Here is a 13,738-nt window from a genome sequence, read left to right on the forward strand (position 1 = left end):
AAATATGTGTTTGAAACACAGAAGAATTCATTTTAAAAAAATTCTTGAAATGTCAGGTTATTGTAAGGAACCAAATTGTGACCCTCATACATAGTATGAGTTCCTTCTTCGATTCCCTTTCAATATGACACTTCTGCTAGTTTTATAGATGATGAACTATTATTGGTAAAACAAATAAAGTTACAAAACTTTGAAAATTTTGTAATGCGCTTCATGATCTCGAAAGAATGTTCACAATGGAGAAGGGACTTAACTTACTAACCTTTTAAGTTAATACCAAAACTTGAATTGAAGTTCCTCCATCGTAGGCCACTAACTTTTGTCGTGCCTTCCATCATATGTTAGGAGCACCCAATGTCGAGATACCATGAGTTGTTCTCCCTCACTAAAGATCGTCTTTCTCTTCATGTTCCTCTTGATCTCTTAAACTGTAACATGTTCTTTTGGTTTCCATGAACATTTTTAATCATATTGTGCAATGCTATGATCAGTAGGTTAGTCCAAGATATATAATAACTTAAACATGATAATAATACCAAATCACAAGAAATATTTTGTTTTGGAATTCAAAAATAGAAAACAAGACAGTAACTTTGTTCATTAGACTTTTTAACATCTTAAATTAATATCATACCAGGCAGTTCCCTGTACCATTCATATAGTTCCTGCATCTTGAATTCACTAAACTAATACTAACAGACCTTAGGTTCAGTTCCTTAGGTCTATGAGACTAGCTATCATGCATTGTTAATTATTAAATCAAGATATAAAGCCTACAAATAAATTTAAATTTAACTGCACAAAAATCACGAAGAAATTATTAAGTTTATCATCATATTAACAAAATAGACAACATGAGTTAATCATAAGAAAAAGAATGAGTAGTTGAAAATATAATATCCTTACTCACATCACAAAATAAATAATTCCTATAAAATGCTTAAGGTAACTTCTATTAATATAGTTCATAAGGGTTGAATCGTTGATATGTATTGCAATCTTCGAAAGGAAATAACCTGTTGGTGGAACTAAAACTTATTCAATATTTTAAGTATCACCGGGTGTTAGTTCCTCTTCCATATTTCAACGAATCAAATAGGTTTTCATCTCTTCTTTTCTCACGGTAAATTTGATGTTGACCATTGCTTCAAATGTTGTCTCAATCATGATTTATAAACCTGTAAATTATCTCTTCGATCTACAATCTTCTACATTCATGCATTTGTGATCTTACAAGAAAATGATGTAGCATAATTGAAAATATTAACTTATATCACTGTTTATATATAATATGATCAAGATTTAAAAAATGTAAAAGTTACTTGCACATTTACCTGTACAAACAAATGTCACCTTCCCATTTCTCTAATGAAGAATTTCAATTAGAGGAACTTGTACAACTTTCTTAAGAGCCAACATCTCAATAATATAATTATGTGTTGGTTCCTCTTATATACAGTACATATGTCGTACATCTTGTTCTTTGGAACCCAAGATAAATTGAGTTCCTTCTTGTTCGTAACAGTAGCTAAAAATTGATATAACTACTTCTACAACCAAGAAACAACATATATCTATATAATATATATTCAAATCATTCAAGATACATGGAAAAACTATTTTTCTGACATATATTCAAAATTTTCGTATACTACCAAGTCAGAAAAATAAAGTTCCTTTTGATAGGAATCCAAGTTTGTTGTTCCACAAGATGTGTTCCTTGAACTACTTCAAATCAATCAATTCGTTATGAATAAATAATCAAACATGAAATCTAACATACTGACTTTTAAACACACTAAAATTCAGAATAGACATTATCCAAATTTGATGAAAAAAATTCATAAGAATTAAAATCATATTAACAAAAATACTACAAGGAACAAGCTTAAACTAATGTATGCATACAATGAAGAACTCAAAGACAGAATACTTACCTCAAAAGTATGAGTCTTTGAATACCTTTCACTTCTCCAGTAAAGGTTAATCTCCACATGATGCTTGGAACAACGAAGGGATGAGTTCCTTTCTTCAATTTTCTTGTACGCACTCATCTTAGCCAAGAACTTGCTCGTCAGGGTTTCCTGCTTCATCAAGAGCTCTGGCTCTGATACCAATTGTTATTTAGATGAAATACTACAAGAGGGGGGGTGAATTGTAGTATGGAGGTTTCTAGTCACTTTTTGCGGAAATAAAGGAAACTAAACGAAAGTAGAGAAATAGTACAAGAGAGATTTTACCAGGAAAACTTCCTAGGCCAAATAGGAAGTGAAAAACCTCGACCCCAAGGGATTTTTGACTCAAAACATTCCACTAAAATAGGCCGACGACTCTGTTACAACCTATAAGTAACTTAAGCCTCTATCGAGTTCCTCAATGAACCCGAGTTCCCCAATCAACTAATCCCTCAATCAGTTGATCACTTTAACTCTCTCTCTAACTTAAGACTTCACTCAAATCCTAACTCGATCTTTCTCTTTCTCTCAAACTTCACTCAAAGCTTTCTCTTTCTCTCAATACAAAGAACTCACTCAAGTTCTCACCCCAATACAAGAGTTTACTCAAACCCTCATAAATTCCCCATTTCAAGAGTTCACTCAAACTCTTGAACAACTCTCAAATACATATAAAAGATATAATGTATAAAACTAATATGTTGGACAATTTGAGATATGTAAGGAACTTGGAACCTAGAGGAACTTGGAACCTGAAGGAACTGACTCAAAAACGTGGAGAGAAAATATAATTCTTTTCTACTGCTCTTCCACTTGAGACATACGCTAATTTGGAATGACTCACTAAAGTCAAACTAATTGAAACTAAAACTTAACTCTCCTTTTATAGCATGCATAAGGCTTGACCACTACTCCCACTAAATCCTCCACTAACAATCAGTTCCCTTATTTTTAGGTAACTGCCAATTACTTGGGCAGTAGAGAAACGTGATAACGTGGTAGTCAAAGTCTTTTCCACTACGTTGAACGTGGAGTAAAATCAGGAAAACTGATTTCTTGGAGAGAAGATAAAGTAAGCAGTTAAAATCATATTTGATAAAAAAGATATTTTTGTAAAATAATATTAAAGATATTTATTTTCCAAAAACAAAATAAAATCTTTTTGTAAAATAATATCAAAGATTTATTTTCCAAAAACAGTACAAATCTTTTTCGAAGACTAACACATTTAAAAACTTTATCTTCTAAAGAAAAATAACTAAATATAAACTCATTCATTAAAATAACGTTACTTATTTTTCTTTAACTGACCCATAAGGAACTGACTGGTCACCTAGTTCCTTCCAAGCTGTTAGACTCAGTTCCTTCTAGACTAAATCTCCAATTTAGTTCCTTAAGCTCGTTCCAAACAATTTCTCTTGTCCAACATACTTACATGATTCTTAGCAAAATATACTCCTATTTTTCTGTCGTTTTCATGTTTTTCTGATGAAGCTTCTACTTCAAAGCTTCTAGTTCCTTCAAAGGAACTTCTCTTTGTTTGTTCCATTGAGGAACTGCTGCTTGTTCCCTTCGTCGAAGAACCAACTTCTAGTGCTTCTTAGGAGCTGCATATAAAGTCTAAAAGAACGTTTGAACATTTAGACTTCTTCTCTTTGTGTTCCCTTGAGGAACTCTTCTTTTTGTGTTCCCCCAAGGAACTCTTCTTCTCCTTATGTTTCCTTGAGGAACTCTTCTCTTTGTATTTCCCTGAGGAACTCTTCTTCTTCTGTTCCCATGAGGAACTCTTCTTCTTGTGTTCCCCTGAGGAACTCAAGCACGATTCATACTTTGTAATCTTCAATAATGATCTAATTTGTAATCAAAATTCTTCATGCTTCATGGCCTGTTCATGCTCATCTCAATACACATATTATATTTGTTAGATAATCATCATTGGTTTTGATGAAAGATAACATTAATCATAACTCTACTAGAACTCAAAATAACCTTCTAGATTATTCTAGAAGATTAAAATCAATACTAATAACTTTAGGAATATCAATCAATGGGCCCTCCACTAGATCGTTGGGACATATAAAATCATTTCAGGCCTAACTTAGTACTTTGGCCATAACTTCCTCATTATTCATCGGAATTGGGCTTATAATATATCGTTAGAAAACTCTTTTCAAGCTCAATCCAACTACACCATTATTGGGCCCATATCATGGACCAAACTAAATTGGAATAGACATTTTCATAAATAGAGTACATTTTTTAAAACAGATCGAAGATATTTTATTAAAACAACTACATCACAAGACTTTTCGCACTTTCACTTTGTTCGATAATCAAATGTCGTGAAAGATATTCGTAACTGGGTTTGGTTTTTGGGGAGAGACAATTAAGGGTCTACATAAGCCCCCACTTTTACTGAGTTTGGAGAAACGCATGTTTCAAAAACAAAAGTCAAAGTATCAAGAGGGACGGAGAATGATTCAGAACGTTCTGCGATCCTAAATCATTCTTGTAACACCGATACCTGCAAACTAGCGTTAGTTAAATAGATAAAATAGTTAGAAACGCGTATCTTGCATCGTCGAGTATACGCCTTTAGGGTAACCAATATTGCAACTGCATTTTGTTGTGACGACCTCCACAAGCTAGGGGATATCGCCTGAAGAATGCTCCGCTTGTAGCTGTCTTCAATTTCTGCTATGAAAGTCTTCCACATCTTAGGGAACACTATCGAAGATCACTCCACTTGTAACAATCTTGTGCCACTTTGTAACCATCTTCCACATCCTAGGGAACATGATTGAAGAAACTCTTCTTGTAGTCATCCTCAAATTTTTGACGATTTTTTTCATCTTAGGAAAAACTATCAAAGATAACTCTAGTTGTGACGTGGTGAAAATGTAGGTCGTTTTCTACCCTTCCCTAGAGCCAAACAAAATTTATAAACACTCGACCAACCTAAAACAAGTATATGGCATGTTAAGGGTCGAACCCAAAGGAATGAGTAGGTACAAGCTATAGCCTAAGCTAAGCTACTTTAAAGATTGTAGAAAGATATGGCTGGTAACTAAGGTATCAAAAAGCTAGATAAATCGAGAAATTCGATATGCTAAACACTAGGGATATAGGTTCTACATGCAAGCTCAATGATTATGCTAATTGATGGATCACTCGATCGATTCAAACATTGCAAAGGACAAACAGTAGTTGCAACTAATGGATTTCAAAAGCTATCTCCTATAAGCCAAGCTAGGGTTCATTATGAATGGCTAACAAGGAAAATTAAAATCAAATTCAATCAATTAAAGCAATTCTCAAATCAAGGGTTCATGTCATTGAAATTTGCAATGCAATCTAGATTAATCTTATAGGTTGATCACTCCTAGTCTAACTAATCACATGCACAACTATGTCAACCAATTAATTGCAACAATTCAATCAATCAAGGATCATTAACTAGCAAAAATCATCAAATAAGCATGCTTCCCCTTCTCCCTAGCTACTAATCTACTCACTATTCATGGTGAAATTTAAAAACAAAACAAATTGAATCACAAAATATTCATTTAAAGTTTAATCAAGAGGAAATTCAATCATTCAACAATTTCTCAAACAAAGATTAAAATTCTAATCAAACATTCAAGAATTAAAGGAAAGTGCAATAAAATTAAATTCAAAGGAAAGAAATATAACAACCTTTCATTGATTTGAAGAAGAAATCCAAGATCAAGTTGAAATCAAAGATCAAATTAATGTACAATCAAGTAATCCTAAGCTTCTCTCTCTACTTTCTCTCTATTCAATTTTAGGAAAATAAGTGTCAAGTACAAATAAAGTCGTTTCTCTAAAAAAGATAAAGTCAAAAGCTATAAATAGCAAATCGAGCGAAGGGAAACAGAGGCCTCTGTGTGCACGCACCACCCTTGTCGCACACGCACACAACAGGGTCTGCGCGCACTTGCACCTTCTATCTTTTTTTTTTTTGGTAAATTAGAAATTTTTTATTACCAAAAGGAGAAAAGAGAACAAAATACAACTTACAAATCTAAGTTGTACACCAAACTACAAAAGCATAATATAGGCCTACAAAACCCAACCAGTTCTTGAAATCTACAGTGCCACCTTCTAGGAAGGGTTCACCATAGAAAAGAGGAACAACCCTAATCCCAACTTTAGGCCACCTTCTAGGAAGGGTGCTAGAGAAGGAACCAGGAACCAAAAGAAAACAAAAGTCCCCCCTAGACTCAACTGCAAGAAAAAGCAAGCAGAAGGACTAGACAGCAGGACAACACACCAAAAATAACAACATAAACAAAAACCAAACCAGCATAGACACAAACTGCCAAGAAAGATGTAAAACTAGTCAAAATTGCAGAACAACAACACAGACCAGCAGACAGATACACAACCAGCAGCTACACAGGCATCAGCAGACAGTTATATTGTCAGGTATTTGTTCCTAGCAAGACATCTGCAAGCAATATGGAAAATAATATCTGTGACTGAAGCCTGAGCAGACTTACAACATCCAGTGAACAAAACTGCATTCCTCTGGATCCAAATACTGTAAACAGTTTCAGTAAAAGCAACTGGGATCACTTTGTTTTTCAGTCTAGAGCTTCTACAGATCTTCTTTAGCAACTCAATCTCACCATCAAAATTCTAAACAGGTTTAGGAATATGGAAAATGCTTACAACTTAACTTCAAACCTGCCTAGAATACTACAATCAAAGAACAGATTTTGCACACTCTCATTCTCTTTCAGGCAAAGAAAGCATATAGGATCATATGAGATGTGCCATTACACAAGTCCATCTTTAGTGACTAGTCTATTCCACAAAGCTAACCACAAGATAAACACACTCTTAGGGGTTGCCAGATTATGACAAACAACACTTTTCCAAGGGACCTTATGAACTTGAGGCCTGATAACAACATAAAGCTTCTTGATTTTCATTTTATTACCTTGCATTAAGCCATTCTATCCCCCTTAGTCATTCACAATATCTCTATAACTCAAAATTTTCTTCAAGAACCATGAGCATTTAGCAGGGATAGGGGGAGTCCAACAGTCTCTATGCTTGAAATAGTAAGTATGCACCCACCTTACCCAACGATTATCAGCCTTGTGAGCATTATCCCAAAGCAATTTAGTGACAACAGTTTTGTTCCACTAAGGGAGGGAGAGCAAAATCCAGCCACCACAAACCTTAGGAAGATAGACATGATTCCAAGCAACCTAAGATTTCTTGCAGGAGTAGAGGAGCAAATCTAGAGAAAGCACCAGAACTTAGCTTCAATCACTTTAAGAATTTTCTTTGGCAATATGAAAATTTGAGCCCAATAAGTCTGAATACCAAACAAGCCACTTTTAACCAATTGAAGCCCCCCAGCATAAGAGGTGTTTAGCCATCCACCCTTGAATCCTTACAGTCACTTTCTCTACTAGAGGCCTACATTGAGCAATTGTAAGCTTCTTAGAAGAGAGGGGAACCCCAAGATATCTGAAATAATAGACCCTTGAAAGACCCCAAGAAGCTCTCTTAGATCAGTCTGAACCTCAGTAGAAACCCCACCAAAGTAGACTTCACTTTTATCAAGATTAGCATAGAGACCTGAAGCTTTAGAGAATTTAGAAAAAGCTTGGAAAAGAAGCTTGACAAAAATGCTATCAACTCTAGAGAGCATCAATAAATCATAAGCAAACATCATATGAGTTAGGTTTAACTTTTCACACCTAGGATGAAAATTGAAATCAGGTGTCAACCTAAGCTCATAAAGTCATTTGGAGAGGTATTCCATGCCTATAGCAAAAAGGAAAGGAGATATAGGATCACCTTGTCTCAAACCTTATTTAGCTTTAAAAGGAGGGGATGGAAAACCATTAATAAGAATATAATAAGAAAAAAAATGTAAGACAAATCCAGATCCAATTAATAAAACCTTGAGGGAAGCCAAGCTCCGGCATAACAGCAGTAAAAAAAATCCCCATTCAACTGAGTCATAGGCTTTCTTCAAGTCCACCTTAATCAAGCATCTAGGGGAGATAAATTTATGATCATAGCCCTTGATAAACTCAGTAGCAAGGAGGATGTTATCTCAAATATGCTTGCCTGGAATAAAACCAGCTTGAGCATCATCAATGACCTCACCAATGACTGTAGCAAGTCTAGCAGTGATAATCTTGGAGATAAGCTCGTAAACCACAGTACAACAAGCTATAGGCCTAAAATCCTAAACATAAAAAGCATTAGGGATTTTAGGAATAAGAGTGATATTTGTACAGTTCCATTGTTTATGCAAAATCCCCTTAGTAAAGAAATCAATAACACTATCACAGATATCATCTTTCACTATATGCCAAGCTCTCTTAAAAAATAAGGAATTAAAGCCATCAATACCAGAAGCTTTAGTGTTATTGTAAGGAGGGTGATCCCATCGTAAGGGGTACTCTCCTTAAATGCCCTTGGCCTTTTAAAAGCCTAGGACGTTACACTTGTTAGGGTGTAGTAGGATTTGAATTCCTGATTGTTTGGGAGACCTTGAATTAGAAATGATACTCTCATCACGCTTTTTTGTAAGAAACAAGTAGGAGTCGCCAATGAGTTTTAGGAAAACTCATAAACCTCGTTCATGCCTTTCTTCCATGTGGAGTTCATGGAATAATTAGCACGAATCATAAGTTTACCCATGCCCAAATTGGTCTACATAAATTAGAAATGATTTCGGGAGCGAGGGTACTAAAATATCGTTCCTTTTATGGAGGAATCGCTATTCTAGCCCTAGTACGGCCTCTACTAGCTCTTCCTTTTTCATAATTTCATTACCAAATAATATATGAAACGTGATACCTAAAGACTAAGTTAGTTAATTTTATTTACAAGCATTAATCACGTAGGAATTACATGTAAAATTCGTTATTCTTTGTTTAATCAATATTTGTGAAAAGAACAAAACAAACAATACTCGCCTTTTCTTAAGTGATAAAATAATAATTAATCATCAAATTCTATTCTTGATTAACAAAAGAATACTATGTGAATTAATTAATTAAAATTTGTTTTAAAGTGATCAAACAACACTATTTATTCAATTAAAGTTATTTAAACAATAAAAGAAAAGTGATTTATCTAAGTACTCAGGAAACTAACCGTTTTTCTTTTTGTTAAATCTTCGTTTAATGAGTTTATGGACTTTCTTTCTTCTTCGTACCTCCAAGGACTTCAATGGATTCAATTAGGGTTGGAAAGTATTTGGGAAGAGAGAGGAAAAATTAGTATGATAGTAAGAGAAGTTAAGAGATTAGGGTATTGAGAATACTAGGGTTTTAATTCTGAATTTTCGGTCCCCGTAATGCTGAACGAAGACCCCTATTATAGGCGTAGGAATCTAGGTTTAGGGTTTTAGATCCGCGCCTTCAGGTGGCGCGCGCAACTCTATGAGTCATTCTGGGGTGCCGCGCGCATCTCAATGAGTCGCGCGCACAAGGCGCGCACAAATCATTGAGTTGCGCTGGTTTGCGGTTTGCCTTATACGAAAATGTATTTTTAAAGCTTTCATAACTTTTGATTGCGGAGCCGGATTAAGGCGTCTGAGATATCATTGGAAAGCTATGAATGTCTAATTTCCAATTCTGTTATATTTATGTCAAAATATTTTATGGATCAAAAGTTATGGCTATTGGAGTGCAAGGGTGTCGGTTTTATGGCCTAGTTTAGTGTTTTGATCATAACTTCTTCGTTTTACTCGAAATTGGGCTTATAATATACTGTTGGAAAGCTCTTTGAAAGGACTATCCATATGTATTGGCCTTGCACGGGAATTTGATGGTTGGTTTATCTGTTTGGCTCGGTTTTTAACAATGTAGGTTCCATTGGATCCAATCATTGCATTTGACGCATTTGGGTCCATTATTAATCAAGTTTAAACATGTATGAACATGTTTTAGGCCTAATTAGTAATCGGACAAGGTTCTAAGATAAATTGGTCTCAAATACGGGTTTCAACTTAGTTCATAATTCTTGTCATAGTCCATAAACATTTCAACTTTGATCTAACATGAAGAACAGATTTTTGTAACATCATCACACTTCTTTTCGGGACAAGAGGCCAAAAGTAGGTGTCTTAAGTTAGCCCCCACTTTGATCGATCTAGAATAGACGATGATCAAAGTAGTCAAGGAAATAAATTCGAGACTTATTCTGTGAAGTTCCATAAGAATAGAGAATCTTTTAGAAATATTAAGGATGTCGAAACGATCCTTGGTTCGCTAAGTGTGTGAAACAAGTAGCTATTAAGGGTAGAAAAAGTTTTTCCTAGTCTTAACGCGCTAAAGAATCTAGATTGATCCTTTGCAATTTTAGAACGCTTTTACAAGTAAAGGTGTTCTGGGTGATGTCAAGTCATGAGAATAGATCGATTTTAAAAGGATAAAAGGGGAAGATTTCCTCTCAATCGCGTCATCGTTGGTCTAAAGTCTCTCGATATTAGAGCCAAAATGGTCCGGTATTCGAGCCTGGTCCGGTATTCGTGCCGAAAATCCACAAGATAGAAATACATATCTCAGAACTGGAGGCATATATCCAAATTCAGTGAGAAGGAAGAAAGTCAGCAACTCTCTCATTAGTTTTGTCCACAAGATGAGTACACGTGTCTCATGACTGGGGGCACGTGATTACACAAGCGCGACATCGTCTTGTCGCTTCTTTATATAGGGGATGAATTTGACACCCTAACTGTCCGGTAAGTTAGTAAGCTAACTAACTACCGTATTTGCATCCATTCAAGAAGTGCATGTCCCAGAAGGTTCGGCGCGCCTGTCGACTCGTGAGCTAACGCCTACAGTAATAGTCTACCTTTTAGTTCCGAGAGGTAGATCTCGCAAAGCTTGGGCTGAAGTGAAATTTTATGCAACACCTACGCCGTACAATTTTGCGTCGTACGATACGCCATTTGCATTTTTACTCTACATGAAAACGCCTTCCTTTTTGCTTCGGACGTAAAAAAGAAGAAAACCCGGACATTTGTAACGTCAGTACAGTAAAATGACAAACCTGTCTATGGGTGCTTTTACGTAAAGCACCACCACGAAACGTCCTAAGGCACTCTTACGAAAAACATTCAAAACGTATTCTTAGGGAAGGAACAAAGCACGGTGTGCATGCAATATGATGCAAAAAAAAAAAAAGCAAGAAATAAACTACATAATGCAAAGCAATTTAAAAGATTTTGATAATTTGCGCACCATTACGTCTAATGACGAGCAAAAACCGTTGAAAAATGATCAAACATATCAAAATCCGGATACCGGTCATTTTAGTGACCAGTAACCGCGCGCAACTCAGTGAGTCGCGCTGGCCAGGCGCGCACATCATTCTTAGTTGCGCTGGTTTGTCACGCGCAACTTATTCAGTTGCGCGCGACATTTAAGTCAGCAAAAAGAAATCACTGAACGCGATTTTTCATTTTTCTCTCTCTCCTTCCTTCACGATTTTCGCTTCTTTCTCTCTCTAAAGAGATCGGATTTTATTGTTTTTCAAAGCTAAAGGAAGTAGATCTCGTCCCTTTTTCATATTTGCCATAATTCATTCATTCTTGGCTGAATTTGGGCAATTTTCGAACCGTTAAACCCCAAATTTTCAATTTGGGGGTGTTTTATTCGACTTGTTTTTATGATTTGTTTGTTTGTCGTTGTGACATGTTTAAGCAATATATTGCAACAAATTTCATGTGAAGTGATAAAGTATTCATCCCGTATGAGCATGTAAAGCATATATGTGTTTTTTTTTTTGTTCTAATTTTGTCTTTGTGCTTGAACTTTATTTCTCTTTGTTTTGCTCATATAGACTATACTTGTTAATTTTAATGCAAATTGAAGTTTTTAGAACAACAATTATGCATTAAAATTATAAATGAAATTTTGAACTTTTATAATAGCATGAATTTGTTCTTGCGACTCATGTTTATTTTTTCATGCGTAAGTTTCAAAATTGGTTTTATCAATGATAAAAATAACCGACGGTTATTATTATTCACTTATAAAACTGTGATCTCAAGATTTGCACAAAACTAGTTAGTTTAGGGAATTCTCGAAGACATCATCGAACTAGAGTAGTTTAGCTATACTTCGGGCTTTTGAGCCCCCATTTTATGTTATGAATATTGTAGCCCCCAATGTTGGGTGACTTCGATGACTTGTTTGTTTTTAATAATTAGACCCTTTCATGTTGCTTGAAATGGGTCTAGAAATCCCGTGTTTCGTCTTATTACGATAACAACAAGGATCTTGGAAACAATTTAACTAGTGTGTTTAAATCGTTTTTTGACCATTCATAGTTTTAACAAAGAAATTTGCTTAGTCTAGTAATATTGGTCATTCATTATAACAAGTAAGAGGAAAAATGAAATGTTGTTCAAATTTTTTTGTCTATTCTTGTTACTTTTGAATTCTTTCTTTAGAGTTCGATTTTTTTTTTCACTGTTTTGAATATCGAGAAAGTAGATGTTATCCCCCTTGCGAAATTCTAATGTGTGGAACAATGGAAAGTAATAAAGACTCCTTAATTTAGAATTTAGGAGTCTTTTGTTTACATTCTAACTCATGAAATAATGTGTCTTGATATAATTTTCATGATGAATGATTGAGTACTAAACTTTCGTATGAGCAAGTATGTTTTATGCATCATGATTTTGTTTCTTTTTCTCTAGCTATACTAGTCATACTCTCTAATCTCTTGTGTAAATTGAAGTATTGGAACAAGAATTATGCACTAAGATTAGCTTTTGAAGTTGAACTTGAAAATGGCTTGAATATGTAACTTGTTTAATGGCCAAGTTTAGTTGCAAACTTAGTTTTCAAAGGAACAACATGATTATTAAATCAGTGTGATACGTTTGAAAATTGTAAGGCTTGAGATCTACGTAAACCCTTTGTAGTTTAGGCAATTCTCGAAACTAGCTCGAATGGCATGAATATCTCTTTTTTTTTCTTGAGGATATTGGAGCCCCCATGTGTCGGGTTATGCGCGTTCATTCTATTTCACAAGTCTTGGAGCCCCCAATTGGGGGTAAATTCTAATGACTTGCTATTTTTTAGGCCATTCATATGATATTGAGATGGACCTATGTATATATCCTATTTTTGTTTTTGAAATAATATGGCATTCACATTTTAGTTAAAGTTATTTTCAAGAAAGCAAGTTAGTTTTTTTCTTGTTTATAGACCAAAAACAATTGTGTTTAAGGTTTAGTAATCTTACCTAATGTCGAAACGTTTGAAAAGATCATTGCGATGATTTTATTCTTCAAAGTAGATTTAGAACATCAAATATTTTCTTTGTTCTTGTCAATCTTTGATTTTGGTCTTGTAGGTGGTTCGTTTACCATCCTTTAGCCAATAAGCGAGAACAAGTTCGAGTCAAGAAGAAGTCGAATCTTAATTCATTCCTTTTGGAAATATAAATGTACATACACCTATTATCCAAACGGTTATTAAGAATCTAAAAATTTTTTTATTTGAGGGAATGAAACAAAAATTCAAAAAGGAAATTTTTGAATACTATTTTCTATTAGAGACAAGTTATTTCGAACTAGGATTCAAAATTTGGCAAGGGTCCAATGATTTAAATAAAAGTTTGTTTTAAAAAGAAACTTTTGTAGTTGGCAAAATACATAATATTTTTTTTCAAAATTGAACCCAAAATGGAAAGAAAATTCTAACTCGTAATTGAGTGTGACTTTTTTTGTCCAAGATTGATGAAGTTAAGTTGTAATTTGCAACTTA

Source organism: Chenopodium album, chromosome 3, assembly GCF_948465745.1.
Source record: "Chenopodium album chromosome 3, dcCheAlbu1.1, whole genome shotgun sequence".
Lineage (NCBI taxonomy): Eukaryota > Viridiplantae > Streptophyta > Magnoliopsida > Caryophyllales > Amaranthaceae > Chenopodium > Chenopodium album.